Genomic DNA, 20,890 nt, shown 5'->3' with positions numbered 1-20,890 from the left:
AATACTGGAATTTCTCCTGAAATTCACCTCTTTTAACTTTTCAGAACTATTCCATAAGGTCTTTTAAGCTCTACTGTACACCACTGAAGAAAGAAACTCACATTAACAGATTAACATCTTTGGAGTTCTATTCACTTTATCCTCATGGAAATAACAGGGCTTCCCTGGCGGCTCAGATGGTAAAGAACCTGCCTGCAATGCGGGAGACGCCACTTCAACCCTTGGGTTGGGAAGATTCCCTGGAGAAAGAATTGTCAGTGCACTCCAGTGTTCTTGTCTGAAGAATCCCATGGACAGAGGAGCCTGGCAGACTACAGTCCACGGGATCGCAAAGAGTCGGACATGAATGAGGGACTAACACACACACAACCTAGGGATGGGAAAGAAAGTTTCAAAAGAAAGCTTCCATGAAAAGACTTCCTATAGGATTATCTGTTCCTAGTAAAAAAACAACAACAACAAAAAAAAACAGGAATTGAAAGGATTTGATACAACCTGCTTCCAAGTGATTACTGTCAGCTTCTGCTCATATAAAATACCCAGAGACCACCCTACCACCCTACCACCCTACCTCCCCACCCCAGCTCCCTGAAAAATTGCCACAGACAACTCTACAGAAATAGGATAAACAACTGAAATACTGAGTATTGGTTTGTTTGAAATGTGCCAAAGAGAACAGATCATTTGAATTGGGGAGGCAAAACCGGCTTTGGGAAAGAGGGGAGTGATTTAGAACTTTAATAATATACTGCCAGCCCTACAAAGAACTCCTCTGGGGGGCTAAGATCTTCAAATTGAGATTCTGCACCCCAAACATTTGGAAAACTCAGAGGAAAACTGAAACCGTGTATCTCGGATTGGGCCTTAAACCCACATGCAGGGACTGGAACCCAACATAAACCCACAAAGGGACGTGAACCCTGCCTAAACCCACACTGGGACTCGAACCTGTATACTGGGCTCAAACCCAGCCTAAACTCAAGATTGTGTAGCGGGAATGGCTAATAATGTACTTTCACAGCCTTGAGAAATTCCACAGAAAGAGCACCTGGAAAAACAGCATATATTAAGAAACTGTGCTAATGATTATCTTTCATGTTTTCTTTTAAGAATAATCTTGTCACAAACCCCAAGGCCAGACCCAGAAGGCAGTATGACTGGGATCATGAAAGCATGGACCTTGGAACGCCAGGTCGGCATCAGGCATGAATGCTGCCTATGCACTTGCTGATTGTCCCCGAGACTAGCCCAAAAGTGAACGACCTGGGGTAAAAACAAGGAGATCTGGACTATGTCAGTGTAGTGTCTTGGGAAAGATATGGTCATAGAAAGTCTTGTAGTCTGCAATTAGGAATCAAAGCTGGACTCAGAGTGGACTCGGCTGCAGGTCCCCTGACCCACTGCACCAGATTTCGTGTCCTGTCTTCATTCTCGTCGCTCGTTCCCGGACCATCAGGGCAACAAGATTGAGATATAAGAACCCACGGTCTTTTTTTTTTTTTAAACAGCTCAGGTTTTTATTGAATGTGTTACTAAAGAGGTTTAGTCAAAAAGACCAAAGTCCATGTCATCATCAGATTCTTCTTTCTTTGCTTTTACTTTCTTTTAAACTCACTCACCTAGTGTCTGGACTTACTGAGGCTCAGGGGGACCCTGAAGGTCCAGTGATTAAGAATCCACCTTTGCAATGCACAGGATGTGGGTTCCATCCCTGGTTGATAAACTAAGATCCCACCTGCCACAGAGCAACTAACCCCAGGAGCTCCAACTACTGAAGCCTGCAGAATACAACTAGAATCCACACATCACAAGGAAACATCCTGCATAAGCAACTACAATCCTGAGGGCCACAACTAGGACCGGATGCAGTCTTTAATTTAAAAAAAAAGAGAGAGAGAGAGAAGGAAAGGAAAGTGAGGGAGGGGGAAAGAATCACCTGTTCCTCTCCAAGTAGAGATGAGGCTTACATCATCACTACCTCCCCTTCCTAACAGGCAGGAGAGTGTCTGACCCCTTATTCAAATCAGCAGAAGGGTGGTAACAGATATTAAAATATTTTGAGTCACCTCAGCTTTTCACATAATGAGGGTCTCCAACTTCGAATGTCCTTTCCCTTAGATTCCTGTCCTTGGTCCTAAGGACCATTATCTTGCTGAACTGGACCAGCAGAATGCAGGCCTCATTTTTTTTTCTTTTACTTAGTGACCCGGGGCATATCTCATATTTTTATTTATGGCTTTATAGTTCAGCAAGCCTGCTACCTTTCACAGCATTATAGCTTTCTGAGCAATCACTAGCTTCCAGTGGTCTCCGAAATTTCCCTAGGTTTCCCTTCCTATCTACAATCCCCCACAACTACCTGTAAAACTACCCTATCAAAACAGTGTGCCTGGGGCAAAAAGGAAGGGCCAAAAACCATCAGCTCAGTTCAGTCACTTGGTCCTGTCCAACTCTGTCACCCCATGGACTGCAGCACACCAGGCTTCCCTGTCCATCACCAATACCCAGAGCTTGCTCAGACTCATGTCCACCCAGTCAGTGATGCCATCCAACCAGCTCATCCTCTGTCATCCCCTTCTCTTCCTGCCTTCAATCTTACCCAGCACCAGGGTCTTTTCCAATGAGTCACTTGTTTGCATCAGATGGTCAAAGTATTGGTGCTTCAGCTTCAGCATCAGTCTTTTTCCAATGACTATTCAGTACTGATTTCCTTTAGGATGGACTGGTTGGATTTCCAAGGGACTCAAGAGTCTTCTCCAACACCACAGTTCAAAAGCATCAATTTTTTGGTGCTCAGTTTTCTTTATGGTCCAACTCTCACATCCATACATGACTATTGGAAAAACCATAGCTTTGACTAGACAGACCTTTGTTGGCAAACTAGAGTCTCTGCTTTTTAATATGCTGTCTAGGTTGGTCACAGTTTTTCTTCCAAGGAGCAAGCATCTTTTAATTTCATGGCTGCAGTCACCATGCAGTGATTTTGGAGCCCAAAAAAGAAAGTCTGTCACTGTTTCTATTGTTTCCCCATCTATTTGTCATGAAGTAATGGGTTGGTTGCTGGTGTCGTGGCTACTCATGACTACAAGGACATAGAATCTGGAAAATAAGCTGGAAGATTATTATTCTTGAAGCCCTTATGTATCCATCTCTTTCCCTGTGTGGGAGCTCCGATATCTGAAGAGTTTCTTCTTTGCATCTGATGATTTTGGGGGGCTGTGCTAGGTCTTCATAGCTGCAAGGGCTTTTCTCTAGCTGGGGAGAATAGGGGTTACTCTCTAGTTGCAGTGCACAGGCCTCTCATTGTGTTGACATCTCTTGTGGAGCACAGGCTCTAGAGCACATGCTCAATAGTTGGTGCAGGGGCTTATTTGCTCCACAGTACGTGGGATCTTCTCAGATCAGGGATCAAACCCATATCTCCCCATCTCCTACATTGGCAGGCAGATTCTTTACCACTGAGCCACCAGGGAAGCCCTGTACATGCTTTTAAATGGAACACAAGTGAGCTCTTGGTGAAAACTAACATTGAACCACAAAGAGGATTGATTCTGGAAAGTCTAGGTCCCAGTATTACTCACAAGTAAGATATCTCAACCTCTAGCTTTTTGTTTTTTGGTTTTTGGGTTTTTTTGGAATTCTCATAGCCTATTTAACAAATACTAGGCAGAAGGAATTGCAAAAAGCAAACAGAAAAAAAATACTGATTCACAGTATACTCTCTGACATCCTAGCCATACATAAAATCTATCCCAAGTCATTAACAGAATGGAAAAAGGCTCTTATACCCACTTTCTTATACCCACCAGAAAGAAAGGATACAATACATATAACAGTATTATGTCTCGCAACTGCTACACAAAGCCACTAGGTCAATCCGTACAAATACCAAACTGTCATGTTTCAAAGGCCCACTGAAAATGAATAGAACACTATAAAAAATCTAAGCCTCAGAGCATATTAGAAACACACATATCATACATGGTGGCTCAGACATTAAAGAATCTGCCAGCAATGCAGGAGACCTGGGTTTGATCCCTAGGTTGGGAAGATCCCCTGGAGAAGGGAATGACAACCCACTCCAGTATTCTTGCCTGGAGAATTCCATGAACAGAGGAGCCTGGTGGGCTACAGTTCATGGGGTTGCAAAGAACTGGACATGATTGAGCGACTAACTCTCATTCAAGGATCCAACAGGATCCAAACGTAAAAGAAAAAATCACTACCTTTAAACCTTACATACTATTGTTGAAAGGAAACTGACAGAATGAACTCACATCAATATTTGTTTCTGAAATTAATAGAAATCCACCATTTAAGGATACACTTGAAGAAAGATCCACAATAAACACAACATATTTATAGACTTTTGAAAGAACTCTTTCAGGATTTCTGTGGCATTCTAGTTGTTAAGAATTCACTTCTGGGAGCATGGCTTCCATTCCTTGTTGCGAAACTAAGACTCCCCACATGCTGCTGCTGCTGCTGCTAAATCACTTCAGTTGTGGCTGACTCTGTGCGAACCCATAGACGGCAGCCCACCAGGCTCCCCCGTCCCTGGGATTCTCCAGGCAAGAGCACTGGAGTGGGTTGCCATTGCCTTCTCCAAAGCATTAAAGTGAAAAGTGAAAGTGAACTGCTCAGTCGTCCACATGCTGCAGGGTCTCACAAATAATGACAATAATAACTTAAGAACACAACTCTTTGGAAATGAAGGTTTTCTGCAACATTAGACATGGATTATTTTCAGTGAAGTTACCTCATATGTCTTACAGTCCTTCTCCATGGCAGTTTCTACAAGTAATGATATCGGCCAATAATAGTTTACAAACATAAAACATATAAAAAATACTATTTACAAATAAGATTTTCTCTAGTGAATCCTTTTATGCTTTCATAAACTACAAGGATCAGAAAAGCCTTTCCCACATTCTTCACATTTTATATTATTTCTTTCCAGTGTGTAGTCTAATTTGTCTTTGAATGGTTGAGAGATGGTTTCTGTCCAGTGTGAGTTCTTTCACATGCTTGGACATAAGTGGAAGTGAAGTTTTTCACAAATATCTTACATTTGTAGGGTTTTTCCTCTACTGTGAGTACTTTCGTGAACTCTGAAAACATTTTGTGTTCTAAAAGTTTTACCACATTGACACTGATAGGGTCTCTCTCCAGTATGACTACTTTCATGTATTTTAAGAGAACTGGGATTCATGAATACTTTCTCACATTCTTTACATTTATAAGGTCCATCTCCAGTGTGTATTATCATATGTTTCTGAAGAGTTATATTCAGTGTGAGGCTTTCCCACATTCCTTACACTTTAAGGTTTTTTTCTCCAGTGTAGACTCTTTCATGGTTTTTAAGTGAGCAGGCATTACTCAATACTTTAGGACATGTTTTACATACATATGGTGTCTGTCCTGTGTGAAATCCTTTGTGTGATTGGAAGGCACTGAAATAACTGAAAGCTTTATCACACAGGTTACATTCATAGCATTTTCTCACCTCTGAATTCTTTCATGTATTCCAACAGGTTTAGGAGTTTTAAATGTTTTTCCACACTGTTTACATTGATAGGCTTTCTCTTCATTGTGACTGTTTTCATGCATTCTAAGACAACTGGGAGAAATGAATGCTTTCTCACATTTCTGACATTTATAAAGTAAATCTCCAGTTTGTGTTGCCATGTGTTTTTGAAAAGTTATTTTGCATAGGAAAATTTTCCCACATTCTTTACATTCATAGAATTTCTCCATTCTGTAAGTTCTTCTGTGTGTTTGCAATATTTTTTTAATATGGAAAGGCTTTTCCACACTGCTCACATTCATAGGGTTTCTCTCCAGTGTGACTTCTTTCACGTGCTTGAAGAAAACTTGGATAAAGGAATGCTTTTTCACATTTCTGACATTTATAATGTAAATCTCCAGTGTGTGTTACCATGTGTTTTCAAAAAGTGACTTGCCACATGAAGGCTTACCCACATCCTTTACATTCATAGGGCTTTTCTCCAGTGTGGATTCTTTCATGATCTCGAAGATTCTGGGCAGTAGTCAATTCTTTAGAACATGTTTTACATACATGTGGTATCTCTCCTCTGTGAAGTCATATGTGTGCCTGTAAGGAACCAAAATGTTTGAAGGCTTTACCACACTGCTTACAATCATAGGGTTGCTCTCTGGTGTGAATTACTTCATGTATTCAGATTCTTTTAGGACTTGTAAAGGCTTTTCCACACTGTTTACATTGATAGGGTTTCCTTCCATTGTGACTGCTTTGATGCATTGTAAGAGAATGGGGATAAATGAATGCTTTCTCACCTCACATTTCCTACATTATAAGGTAAATCTCCAGTGTGTGTTACCACATCTATTTGAAAAGTTGATCTCCATGCCAACGCATCCACACATTCTTGACATTCATAGGCTTTCACCCCTGTGTGAGTATTTTTGTGGCTCTGGAGTGATTTTTCATATGGAAAGACTTTTCCACATTGTTCACATGCATAGAGCTTCTCTCCAATATGACTCCTTTTATGTGTTCTGAGAGCACTAGGAGAAACAAATGTCTGCCCACAATTTTTACATTTATATACCTTCTTGTGGTACATTTGATGTTCTCTTGGTTTGTATTCAATGTGACATGACATGTGTCTATTAAGGGATGAATGACTCAAGAAGAATTTTCCACATGCACTGCATTCCCATGGTTTAAAACCAGCAGTTTTCTTCTTCACACTGAGAGTTGGAATAAGCTTCACATTTTCTCCCCAAGAATGAATATCTTTCCTTTCAGAGAGTCTCTCTATCATAGGACTTCTGTAAATAATGAGAAGCACATTATTAATGATTTGCTTCTTAATTATATTTATTATGATTTGTAGGAATAGTGAGGTTTTTAATCTTTTGTGAATTGTTAGAAGTTGAATATACTGAATGTTTGGCAATAGGACTTCCCCTTTTCTATTAAAAAGTGATATTGAAATATATCTTCCAAGGGCTTCCATGGTGGCTCAGATGGTAAAGCATCTGCCTGCAATGCGGGAGACCCAGGTTCAATCCCTGGGTCAGGGAAGATCCCCTGGAGAAGGAAATGGCAACTCACTCCAGTACTCTTGCCTGAAAATTTCCAAGGACAGAGGAGCCTGGTGGGTTACAGTTCATGGGGTCACAAAGAGTAGGACACGACTGAGTGACTTCACACTCACCTAGAATTGAAATATAGGGTTCATGAATACTGACTGCACCTGCACTATATTGTAAACACTAAATAAACATTTATATCAAATTTAAGAAAATATTTTTCAGAGACATTTTCTAAGAATAACCAAATTTGAAGATGGGCATTCTGTTTTGATTACTTCTATTAGAATTTTCATTACAGACCATGATTCCCACACAAGACATGCTTTGCATTGGGAGTACTGCTTGTATGCTCACTTATGTCCAACTCTGTGATCCCATGGACACATATATTTAATATATTTAATATGGCAGGGGAGCCTGCCAAGGTCCCCTGCCCACTGGCAACAATACTGGAATCGGTTGCCATTTCCTTCTCCAGGGGCTCTTCCCAACCCAGGAACTGAACCCACTTCTCCTGCATCTCCTGAACTGGCAGGATGATTCTTTACCACTAATGCCACTTCAGAAGCATGTATCACCTTAATTTTCTCCCCTGGTTTTTGAACTGATCTCCAATGTCATGATCTTCCTGTCTTGCTTCTGAAACAAAAATCCAGAAACATGATCTGGAAGTACCAGAAATTATGGAATAATTATTGGATTTTAGGTCCACTATAAGCTCTGATACAGTCTAGTTTATTTTTCTTTCTTTCTTTTTTTTTTTTTTTTTTTTACCACTTTGTGCAGCTTGAAATCTTACTTCCCCAACCAGGGATTGAACCCAGGTCACAATAGTGAAAGTGCTGAATCATAACCACTGGACCCCTGGGAAATTCCATTCTGCCAGCCTCCCCATCCCTACTTTCTTTACCAATATCCTCCCTTTCCACATTCCACATCTGTAGACTGGTAAGAAACACTTGTTCTCTAATACACAAAGGGAAAGAATTTCTTCATTTTTACCTACTGATTACAAATTCCTGAAGTTTTCTAACGTCACATCTCTGTAGAGTTTCCTCTGTGAAGAATCCAGTAAACTTCACTCCTCCAGGGTGAAGTTCACAGCCACATCCTCAAACACCAATGAGTCCTAAAACACCCAAAATATATGCACAGTAAGATGCATGAGATTAACAGAACTAGACACTCCCACTCCACCTATACGAAAAGTACATATAATTCTGTTGTTTACAAAGAGTTATTCTATGACTCGATCATGAGAAACTTACTCTCCACACTTCTTCAGTAACATAATGGCATCATGAAGAAATGAAAATTATTTACATATCACTTCTGTGGTCACAGTATCACTTATATTACAATCATGGCAGAGCCCAGAGAATGTAGGAAAATGACAGAATTCCTTTACAAATGAAATGTCTTTTTTATGAGGTATAATTGCTTTACAATGTTCTCTTAGTTTCTGCTGTAGTAAAATATCATCATGTTTTATAGTTCTTACCATATGCCTTTCACCTCTTTGTCAGGCTTATTACTAAATATTTTTATTTTTTTATGTGATTTTAAAAGATATCGGTTTTTTTAATACTCCCCCTTCATAGTACCATATTATTTATTCTTTAAATTACAGTTATACATTATCTACAAAAGACATTTTAAATATGAAGGCACAGGTAGATAAGAAGTAAAGGGACAGATGAAAATGTACCAAGCCAAAACTAACCAAATGAAACCTGGCACTGGCATACAAATTTTAGACAATGTAGATTTCAAACAAGGAAAACCTCGGGGTAAAGAGGGACTTTACCTAATGACAACAAGGTCCATTTCCCAAGAAGGCATAAAAGCCTTTCATGTGTACATACATAGCAATAAAGCACCAAAATACTTAAGACAAGACGTGAAGAACGCAGGGAGGGGGACTTCCCTGGTAGTTCAGTGGTTAAGAATCCACCTTCCAATGCAGTGGATGCAGTTTCAATCCTGGTTGGGGAACTAAGATCCCACATACCACAGGGTGACTAAGCTCACTTGCCTCAACAAAAACCCAATGCAGCCAAATAAATATTTAAATATTTTTTTAAAAAAGAAGAAAGTGGGGAGGAATACATGAATCCATTATTACAGTCATTCATGAACACTCACTTATTATAAGCTATATATTACAACAGGCAGAAAATCAGGAAGGACAGAGTTTAACTGAACAGCACTATGATATGACTCATTTTAATTGTAATCTAAAAAATAATTCAAGGAACAAGAGCAGAATACACATTCTCCTGAAATTCATATGGACCATTCAACAAGACAGAACATTTTCTAGGACATACAGCATACTTATGAACAAATCTGAAAGAACAAAAATCATACAAACTATGCTGTCAGAACTCAAAGACATTCATATAGCAATCAATAGATGCAAGAGAACTGGAAAACTCTAGAACACATAAAGATTTTTTTACAAGACATTTATAAATAACACCATGGTATCAAATAAGAAGTCCCAAGACTAATTAAAATTTCTTATATGCTAAATTGTGGGATGCAGTAAAAGCAGTGCCTACAGAGACGTTTATGCCATCACCAAACACACTAGAAGAAAACAAAGATCCGTAAAAAATAATGCAAGCATCTACCCAATGAAACACTAAAGCGAAGAGCATAGCACAATAAAATTAAAAAATCAGAAAGGAAATTAACAGGGCTTCCATGATGATGCAGTGGGTAAAACTCCACAATCCAAATGCAGGGGGCCCGGGTTCTATCTCTAGTCAGGGAACTAGGTCCTATATGCCACAACTAAGAGTTTGCATGTCACAATTAAAAAGATCCTGCCAGGGTGACACAACTAAGACCTGGTGCAAATAAATATTTTTTTTTAATGAGCTATCACTATAATTCTATAGCACTATATATATTTAATGATTAAAATGCAAAACACTCAGAACACCAAATAGATGTGAAGATATCCCTCATTCACTACTGGAGGGAATAGAATTTGGTACCCTACAAAGGAAGACAAGAGCTTTCTTTCAAAACAAAATATACTCCTACTATGTCTATCTTCCAGGCAAGAGTACTGGAGTGGGTTGCCATTTCCTTCTCCAGATGATCTTCCCCACCCAGGGATCAAACCCGGGTCTCCCACATTGTAGGCAGACGCTTTACCGTCTAAGCCACCAGGGAAGTCACTATGTCTATTAAGACCCAACAATTGCACTCTTTGTTATTTGTCTAAATGAGGTCGACTCATATTCACACAAAAGTGAAAAGTGAAAGTGAAGTCACTCAGTTGTGTCCAACTCTTTTCCACCCCATGGATTGTAGCCCATGGAATTTTCCAGGCAAGAGTACTGGAGTGGGTTGCCATTTCCTTCTGCAGGGGATCTTCCTGACCCCAAGCTGGGATCAAAGGGATCAAAGCTGGGTCTCCTGCATTGCAGGCAGAGAGAGGCTTTACCTCTGAGCCACCAGGTATTCACAGAAAATGCATACACAAATCAAAACTGGCATGAGTTAACAGGTAAGCAACATATCCTGAAAGAGTCAAATAACCAGTGGTATATGCATAACATGTATATTCACTAACAAGAAATGAAGTAGGAAGCTACGAAAATACAGAACGGAAAGCTCAACAGTATATTGCTACCTGAAAGAAGTCAATCTGACAAAGCAATAAACTGTGAGATTCCAAGCATATGAGGACCTTCAAGTACCTCCCTTCACAGGCTCAAAAGGGACCTTAGCCTGAAGACACTGATCTCGGGCTCTGCTCCCCACTACAGGGGCTCTCAACCACTACTGAAAACTGTAAATACACAAATCCTGTTTGGCCAACTAGAGAAAATCATTCAAATTCAGTGTTTTTTGTAGAAATGAGAGAAAATTCTAAGCCACTTCTCTCATTCACCCAGAAAACCCCAAGTATCTATTTCTTTCAGAAAAAATATATTGGACTTCCCTGGTGGCACACCGGATGAGCATCCACCTGCGAATGCAGATGATACCTGTTTGATCCTTGATCTAGGAAATCCCACATGCATGGGAGCCCATGCTCGAGTGCCCCAGATCTGCAGCCACGGAAGCCTGCATGCCCTACAGCTCATGTTCCACAACAAGAGAAGCCACTGAAACAAGAAGCCTGTGCTACACAATGAAGACTGGCCCTTGATCTCCACAACTAGAGAAAGCACTCATGCAACAATGAAGATCTAGCACAGCCAAAAATAAATTAATACGAATAAATTTTCTTAATGAAAAAATGTCAATCATTATTTCCAAGGCAAATTTATTTACTACACAATTAATCATATTTGAACGTGACTTCCCTGGTGGCTCAGTAGTAAAGACTCCATCTGCCAATGCAGGAGATTCAGGAGACATGGGTTTGATCCCTGGGTAGGGAAGATCCCCTGGAGGAGGAAATGGCAACTCACTTCAGTATTCTTGCCTGGAAAATCCCAAGGACAGAGGAGCCTGGCAGACTATAGTCCATGGGGTCGGAAAGACTCCAACTCAAGAGAGCGTGCATCCACTGTAGACATACTTGAATATTTTGTCTGCAACTCTAAATCCTAGAATGTCATTTGAAATCAACCAGAAAGAACTAAAGCGTCCAAAAGAGCTTACCATAATCACTTAGGGAATGAAAAAAAGTGAAACAAAAATGCCTCACAACTCAATGTAACACTGGAAACTTTTTTCCCCTGAAATTCAACCCTCTTACCTTTTAGCAACTATTGTATACGCTCTTTCGAGCTCTGTTAATTGAGTACATCTTACACTATTAAGAAAAGAAACTTAAATAAGTGAGGAAATATTTTGAAAGGGACTAACCCAGCGACGGGCATGACTGATCGTCTGGAAAAGTGTCCCCCCGCGAGCGCCCCCAAAATAAATACCCTTCACAAAACAATTTCCCACAAGACGTCTCTTCCCAGAAAACAAAATCGGAAGAGAACGAATTTCATACACCCACTTCCAGATGGTTACTGTCGGCTTTCCAATCAGGTGAAATATCCACAGACCACCCCCTGACCCAAGGTAAAATGGCATTCACGACTCTGCAAATAGAATAAACAATTAATAAAATATTCAGTTTGTTTGAAATGCAGGGCAGAGACGAAGAGTTGATAGGTTATCTGAATTGGAGAGTTGAAACTGGAGGGTAGAGATCCGGAAATTTAACGATTTATTGCTAGCCCTACAAGGAGCAACAAACGAGGACTACGCTCTTCGATTTGAGACGCAGCTTGCGGAACATTTGGAAAACTCAGAGGAAACGGGGTGCCCCTGAGCAGAAAAGAGGGGCTGGGACCTTTCACAAGACAGGTAATCCCACGACCCAAACCTGGAGTCACAAAAACCATGCACGTGGTCATCGCACAATCTGGGGGAGAAGACGGGCTGCGCAGGCAGAGCCGCGCCGAGAGGCTCCGGGACCGAAGTCCCTGCGCGAAGTGACGGAACAAACAAAACTGCCAGGGGTCCCGGCTGTGAGCCAGAGGGGACTGAGCTCCGAGCGGAATCCAGACCCCGCGTATCCGCCGACTCCCGGGGTGACGACGCGGTGCCGGGTCAAAAGATGGCGGGTTCGGATCAATCCCTGCCCGGCGTCCCTTGCCCGGGTCAGCACACTCACCATTTCCAGGCTTCTTGGGATTATCTGAGTCCCTCCCAAGGACTCCAACGACCAGATCAGATGACAGGACGACTGAAGATGAGTAACAGTGACTAGGCCGGTAAACCAGTGAGGAAGGAACAGGATGCTGGCGACTTCGCGCTGTGCAAGAACGAAAACAATCCCGTTCCTTGGGAGTGGAGGGTGGTATTTCCCCGCCCACCGGACTCAGCGGCCTCCTGGTTGGACAGATTCCAATGCCCCGCCTCTCATGCTTGAGGGACAATCTGTTGGAGATGCGCTGGGACCAGTCCCTGTCCGGCACTTTTGCTTGGTGAAAGACGTGTTTCCTAGCCTGGGTTTACCTTTACGGTGTTCTGCAGCTCTTCCTGCAATGAGATTCCTTTTTCTCAAATTTTATTATTATTTTTTAATTGGAAGATAATTGCTTTACAGTGTTGTCTTGGTTTCTGTCCTGCAACAAAGGGAATATATGGTCACCATAGATGTATATTACAGTCTGCAGGGAAGCTGGAGACTATACTTTTGATGCTAAGGTTTCACAAGCCCCATTGGCACGCACTTTAGGGTCAACATAGTCCATTCAACGTAAGTAACCAAGGCACTTTAGGATGTGTGTATTTTGGCAGGAGATAAGTTCTTGTAGTTCTGGTGCTTGTATTTTGTAGGAAAAGAGAGATGGTTAATAGATAGTAAAGCTTTGGTTTATGAAATGCAAATAAGGGCATTGAAGTGAAAGTATAAAATGTCATGTGACATAATACAGAGGCTGGGGTGTGTGTATATCTTTTATTTGATAAGTGCCTCAATCAGTGAAGATGTCATTGATCACTTGTATTTCCACCACATAGTACATCTTAAACACTTCTTCAGGATCTGCATTCTTGTGTAAGAAGATGGAAGGCGGCAATATAAAAAGTCCTGCTTTCTTTGATTAACAGTAAAGATTCCCCATAGTGATAAAATACAGATATGTACAGTTCATGTGCAATTTTATAATTATTAAAAGTCATGCAGGTCAAGCAGCAACAGAATCAGACATCGAATAACAGACTGGTTCAAAATTGGGGAAAGATTATGACAGGGCTATATATTGGCCCTCAGCCTTCTTTTATGGTCCAACTCTCACAACCATACATGACTACTGGTAAAACCATAGCTGGGTGAAATGCTGCACTGGATGAATCACAAGCTGAAATCAGGGTTGCTGGGAGAAATATCAACAACCTCAGATATGCAGAGTGTACTGAAGATTTTAACCAAAACCATTACACAAGAAAAGACAATAAAATGCTTATAGATTGGTTAGCAAGATGTAAAAAAATTTTTTTTGTTCTTGTCCATGTCATGGCATTTGGGACCTGGGTTCCCCGACCAGGGATCAAACCATGTAGTGGTAGCAAAGGATCTCAAACACTAGACAGCCAGGGAAGTCCTGATGTAAAAGCATTTCTACATCCAGGTGAGATATCTTCTATTTAGAAAAATCTAAAAAATTCTATTGAAAATACACACACACACACAACAAAACGTATTAGAACTCATTATTGAGTTCAGCAAAGTGATAGTATACAAGATAAAAATATAAAAGTTAATTGAATTTCAATACACTTGCAATGAACAATCCTTTTTTTAAACTTTTATTGTAGTATAGTTGATTTAGAATATTGTATTGATTTCAGTTATACATAAACATATACATGAATATGTTTGAATATTCATATATGAATATTCATGCTGCTGCTGCTGCTAAGTCGCTTCAGTCCAGTCTGATTCTGTGCGACTCCATCGACAGCAGCCTACCAGGCTCCTCTGTCCCTGGGATTCTCCAGGCAAGAATACTGGAGTGGGTTGCCATTTCCTTCTCCAATGCATACATGCATGCTAAGTCACTTCAGTCATGTCCAACTCTGTGCAACCCATGGACAGCAGCTCACCAGGCTCCTCTGTCCATGGGATTCTCTAGGCAAGAATACTGGAGTGGGTTGCCATTTCCTTCTCCAGTGAATATTCATGTGTTAGTCGCTCAGTTGTGTCTGACTCTTTGAGACCCCATGGACTGCAGCCCACCAGGCTCTTCTGTCCGTGAGATTTTCCAGACAAGGATACTGGAGTGGGTTGCCATTTCCTTCTCCAGGGTGAATATTCATATATAAACTTATATATGAATCATAAACTTATATCCACTCTTTTTTTGATTCTTTTTGCATATAGGTCACTACAGAGTATTGAATAGAGTTCCCTGTTCTATACAGTTCAGTTCAGTTGTTCAGTCATGTCTGACTCTTTGCAACCCCATGGACTGCAACACGCCAGGCCTCCTTGTCCATCACCAACTCCCAGAGTTTACCCAAACTCATGTCCATTGAGTTGGTGATGCCATCCAACCATCTCATCCTCTGTTGTCCCCTTCTCCTCCTGCCCTCAATCTTTCCCAGCATCGGGGTCTTTTAAAATGAGTCAGCTCTTCACATCAGGTGGCCAAAGTCTTCAGTTTCAGCTTCAACATTGGTCCTTTCAATGAACACCCAGGACTGATCTCCTTCAGGATGGACTGGTTGGATCTCCTTGAGGTCCAAGGGACTCTCAAGAGTTTTCTCCAACACCACAGTTCAAAAGCATCAATTCTTCAGTGCTCAGCTTTCTTCACAGTCCAACTCTCACATCCATACATGACCACTGGAAAAACCATAGCTTTGACTAGATGGACCTTTGTTGGCAAAGTAATGTCTCTGCTTTTTAATATGCTGTCTAGATTGGTCATAACTTTCTTTCCAAGTTGTATACAGTAGGTATGTAGTATTTTACCTGATGAGTTCATATTTAAGGGTCTGCTTTTCTTTTCTTTCTTTCTTACCCTGCTTGGTCTTCATTGCTGCATGTGGGCTTTCTCTAGTTGTGGTGTCTGGGCTCCTCACTGCAGTAGCATCTTTTGTTGTTCAAGGGGCTCAGTAGCTGTGACCCTCTGGCTCAGTGGCCCAGAGGCCTGTGGGATCTTCCCGATCTAGGGATCAAACTTGTGTTACCTGCACTGGCAGGACGACTCTTAACCACTGGACCACCAGGGACGTCCTCTGTCTTTCTTAAGAAGAAGCACAGTTCTGTGAGTTACCACACAGGCTTACATCAAGCCTTGACCCCTGGAGGACATAAGGCTTTCTTGCTCCAGCCGGCTCTGGTGTGGGCCATTGTCTCATCTGTACTTGCTCCACCTTGAAACAGAATCAAGAATCCCATTGCAGGAGGGACCCCAGAAGACTGCAGAGGTGATCCCAGGCCAGGAAATAGTTCTGTCACAAACCAAAGGTGCCAGAAGGTTGCAGGTCCCATCCCGCCTTCCGCAGCTCATCACTTAGGCGTATTGGGATCTGTCCAACCAGGAGGCCTCTGAGGCAGGTGGGCGGGGCGGCGCGCCTGAAGCGCCAAGACTTCCTTTATCCTTACCTGCGCTCCCAGGTGGTGTGTTCCCTGCCCTTCTGTGTTCACGGTAGCCCTTCGGTGTCCGTTGCACTGACCAGCACTGGTCGTTGGGGACGAAGGAAGGACGCAGAAAGGTCCAGAACACGTCACAATGGTGAGTGAGCTCCCCGGGATTGGGGAGACTCGCCGAAGGCTCTGTTCGGCCCGGATCCGCGGGACCGGCCTCCTTGCGGTCAACTCGGAAATCTGCGGAGTTGACTCTAATAAGAAAGCCTGGAGGTTCCAGCTTTTTGAGCTGCTGTTCGTTGGGGAGATTTTCCTGTGCCCTGTGTGGTGGTGTTGACCCCGTCAAGCGTCCGTTCTCTGTTCGGAGGACTCCGAGTTGGCTGTTTTCTGAGTTGGGAGCAGGAGTATGAGAACGGAGCTCTCCTTCCAGTGGTCCTGGGTTACTGTCTGAGCTGGAACCTATCTGTGTTTAGGGTGAAGGTGTGACTGAGGTTGGTTTTACCCTGACATTAGAGCTGGATGGAGGACCGGGGGCTAGGATGAGTATACCCTGTGAATGAGGTGAGCCCAAAAGGTAGTTATTACCTTGGAGCTCTCAATGGTGGCTCAGGGAGTAAAGAATCTGCCTGCAATGCAGCAGACACAGGAGCAGCGGGTTCAATCCCTGAGTCAGGACGATCCCCTGGAGAAGGGCATGGTAACCCACTCTTAATCTTGCCTGGAGAATCCCATGGACTGAGAAGCCTGGTGGGCTGCAGTCCATGAGGTCACAAAGAGTCAGACATGACTGAAGCTACTGAACAAGCAAGCACACACACACCTTGTTTTTGCTTAGAAGCTAAGTTGTGTCGGACTCTTTTGCGACCCAGTGGACTCTGGCCTGCCAGGCTGCTTTATCCATGGGATTTCCCAGGTAAGAATACTGCATATAGAGCAGTTATTTCCGATAGAAAGGAAAAGAGAAGAGACAGGAAAATGTAGCCAGTAGGTGGTGAGATTCCAGAAGACTCACTAAAATTTCTAAGTAATTCTGGGGCTGTTGGCCCTGCATCTATTGCCAAAAAAGATCCTTGCTCTCTGGGTAATTGTGGACCAACAGCCACAGCAGAGACATCACTTTGCCTACAAAACTCTGTATAGTCAAAGCTATGGTTTTTCCAGTAGTTAGGTACAGACGTGAGAGTTGGACCATAAAGAAAGCTGAGTGCCAAAGAAGTGATGCTTTTAAATTGTGGTGCTGTAGAAGACTCTTGAGAGTCCCTTGGATTTCAAGGAGATCAAACTAGTCAATCCTAAAGGAAATTAACCCTGAATATTCATTGGAAGGACTGATTCTGAAGCTGCAGCTTCAATACTTTGGCCAGATACGAGGAGCTGACCCACTGGAAAAAATGCTTGGAAAGATTGAAGGCTAAAAGAGAAGGGGATGGCAGAGGATGAGTTGGTTGGATGGCATCATCAACTCAATGGATGAGTTTGAGCACTATCTCTGGGAGATAGAGAAGAACAAAGAAGCCTGACATGCTGCAGTCCAGGGGGTTGCAGAGTTGGACACAACTTAGCGATTGAACAACAAAACTGTAATTATCTCTACGTGTTAATGCAACCAAACTTGGGTCCACTTGCCCTGTGGGCAGTAAAGCCAGTCCATTGACACTGTGATGTGGTAAAGGGAAGTGCAGGTTGTATTGCAGGGCACCAAGGCAGGCATCCATTAAGGCATCCACAAGGTAGCTAGTGCTTAATGGGCCCTGACGCTCTGAAAGGTTTTGAGAAAGGTTTTTTAAAGACAGGGTGAGGGAGGGGGTTCGTGGGATATGTTCATAAACATTCTTCTGATTGGTTGGTGGTGAGGTAATCTTGAATTAACATCATCAAACTTCTGTTTCCAACCAGTCTGGGGTCTACCTGTTTGTGGCCAGTATAGAGTTAACTTTTTTTTTTTTTTTGGGGGGGCTCTTCATTCTTGCATAGACTTTTCTCTACTTGTGGCAAGCCAGGGCTGCTCTCTAGTTGTGGTGTGTGGGTTTTTCATTGCAGTAGCTTCTCTTGTTCTGGAAGAGGGGCTCTAGGTTGCAAAGGAGTTGGAAGTTGTAGCACATGGACTCAGTCGTTGCAGTTCCTGAGCTCTAGAGCATAGGCCCAGTAGTTGTGGCCCACGGGCTTAGTTGCTCTAAGCCATGTAGGATATTCCAGGATCAGGGACTGAACCTGAGTCTTCTACATTGGCAGGCGAATTCTTTACCACTGAGCCACCAGGAAAGCCCCTAGAGTTAACTTCTTCCATTACTATTATTCCATATTACTTTGTCTTACTTAACTGTTTTCCTTTCTTTCTGCATTTGCTCACATCTAATTAAATTTACTCCAAGTCACAAAAGGACAAGAAAGCTAAAGTTTTTCTACAGACGAGAGAAGGTAGAGGTGGGTGTCTGTTCCCAGAAGGCCCAATAGGGTCTTGCTTGGTTACTCATATTCTGGGTTCTCTAAAAAATAGAGGCCTCCCATAAGCATATGGCCCTCCACTGAGGTGCCTATTATAGCCCTGGTCCTGGAAATAGCACCCCAGCAACACACTTATTTGTGGTATGATGGACCCAAACCGTGGCCCTCTGGCTTATACATCCCTTGGAAAGAAGACATTTCTTTCTTTGATCCTTTGAAAAATGCTATGGTGCTAGAGGAGTCACCCTTCTCCAACACCTTGGGTATTGCTTGGGATGAATTAATTGCACAGCTCAGGGAAGTGCCTAAACTAAGGATGACAGTGCACCCTGGTGCCTAATGGAGCTCAGTGGAAACTTGCTGGCCTTCATCCTTTAATGGGAACAGCCTTCATGGAAAACCAAACCCAAGGGGTCACCACATCTAACTAAACATCACACATCATCAGGATGAGTTGTACAGATCTGTCTTCATCTTCTTCTTCTTTATTTATTTATTTATTTATTTATTTTGCAGCTGCACCACACAGTTCAGTTCAGTTCAGTCGCTCAGTCATGTCTGACTCTTTGAGACCCCATGAATCGCAGCACGCCAGGCCTTCCTGTCCATCACCAACTCCTGGAGTTTACTCAAACTCATGCCCATCGAGTCAGTGATGCCATCCAGCCATCTCATCCTCTGTCGTCCCCTTCTCCTCCTGCCCCCAATCCCTCCAAGCATCAGGGTCTTCTCCAATGAGTCAACTCTTTGAATGAGGTGGCCAAAGTACTGGAGTTTCAGCTTCAGCATCAGTCCTTCCAATGAACACCCAGAACTGATCTCCTTCAGGATGGACTGGTTGGATCTCCTTGCAGTCCAAGGGACTCTCAAGAGTCTTCTCCAACACCACAGTTCAAAAGCATCAATTTTTTGGCGCTCAGCTTTCTTCACAGTCTAACTCTCACATCCATACATGACCACTGGAAAAACCATAGCCTTGACCAGACGGACCTTTGTTGGCAAAGTAATGTCTCTGCTTTTTAAGATGCTATCTAGGTTGGTCATAACTTTCCTTCCAAGGAGTAAGCATCTTTTAATTTCATGGCTGCAGTCACCATCTGCAATGATTTTGGAGCCCCAATGTAATACCTATCATAATGCCAGCTAACATCTTTGTAAAAAATTGGCAGATGGCAAGCTGATTGATAGTTTTATATGAGTGGGGAAATGCCACTGGGGAATTAAAGGCTCAAAACTAGCAAATGCCAACCATTAAAATGGAGCCAGACTGTTACAGGTGGTGGAGTCACCTTTAGTGTCTGTGTTTCTAACCAAGGGTCACGATTTGGACTGATCTGACAGACTTAAGCTAAGACCCTGACCCCATAAGGACATAAGACCCTATTATTTCAGGGTCGCCCGATATAGGCCATCCTCGTGTGCTGTACTTACTTGATTCATTTGGGAATTCAATCAGTGTTTCCCTGTGCCTCGGAGTTCACAAAAAACTAGACGAAAACGTGTACGCAGGCAGCTCCCAACCAGGAAGAAGTTCCGCTTTAATGCAAATATCCGTTGCGGGGTCAGGACGCCGCCCGCCAACGGAGGCCGGTTCCGCACACACGCTACCTCCTGCCCTGCTGTCACTCAAGCGTGGGGCGTTGCCTCTCAAACAGTCCAATCAAGAACCCCGCTGGGTAAGGTGGGTGGGGAGACGTACCGCACCGGCGCAGAAGACCCACCTCACCGCGGATCTTGAGTCGCTGATGGCATCTGCTTTGTCGCAGTGTCTCTCGCGCTGTGCTCGCAGTGGTCGTGGGAGTCATAGGAGGGAACTCGAGGAAACCTAGCAATGGTGAGTGGGCTGTCCCGAGATGTGGAGTCGGGGTGGAGGGTCTGGTCGGAACCGGTCGTGGCGGGACTCGGGTCTGCGGAAGCCATGCGTGCTCGGACTTCTGTCCCCTATATCAATCAGCGTGGGGCGGGGCCGGCAACTGGGCCCACGGGGACTTGGCCCTTGAGCCCGGAGTCCCTCTGAGCAGCTCAGCGCCCGCAGCCCCGCGTCTTCCTCAGATTGTGAGGTTACCACAAGGGAGGGTCGTCAGGGAAGAGTCATGACTGCTTCTGCTGGGTTTGTGCGCGGGAGGAACAGTGCTCTGTGGAGTTCATCGTCTCTCGCTTCCCCTCTGAGGGCGAGGAACTCGTTTTCTTCAGTTTTACAAGCGGTTTTGTTTTTAGAGCGGGGTCTCAAATCCACAGCTCTGCACCACCCCCAACCTCCGTCCCCAGCCTGGCTCTGGCAATAAACCTGAATTT

At 43.2% G+C, this 20,890-nt stretch overlaps 1 long non-coding RNA gene across 3 annotated transcripts; it reads right to left on the bottom strand.

Moving 5' to 3' along the window:
* Positions 1-6,565: 6,565 nt before the first annotated feature.
* On the bottom strand, positions 6,566-20,615 carry LOC110125770 (uncharacterized). Of its 3 annotated transcripts, none has more exons than XR_011486346.1 (5): positions 20,027-20,615; positions 12,725-13,178; positions 8,086-8,212; positions 7,662-7,722; positions 6,566-6,816 (listed from the first exon to the last, which is right to left on the bottom strand). It is a non-coding gene; the product is annotated as an uncharacterized lncRNA (long non-coding RNA). The 3 variants fall into 3 exon arrangements; XR_011486348.1 differs by having other exon boundaries at positions 8,090-8,212; XR_011486347.1 differs by lacking the exon at positions 20,027-20,615 and adding an exon at positions 16,169-18,072.
* Positions 20,616-20,890: the final 275 nt, after the last annotated feature.

The sequence above is a fragment of the Odocoileus virginianus genome, chromosome 3 (genome assembly GCF_023699985.2).
Source record: "Odocoileus virginianus isolate 20LAN1187 ecotype Illinois chromosome 3, Ovbor_1.2, whole genome shotgun sequence".
In the NCBI taxonomy this organism is placed as follows: domain Eukaryota; kingdom Metazoa; phylum Chordata; class Mammalia; order Artiodactyla; family Cervidae; genus Odocoileus; species Odocoileus virginianus.
This window is presented reverse-complemented; position numbering and strand designations above follow the sequence as displayed.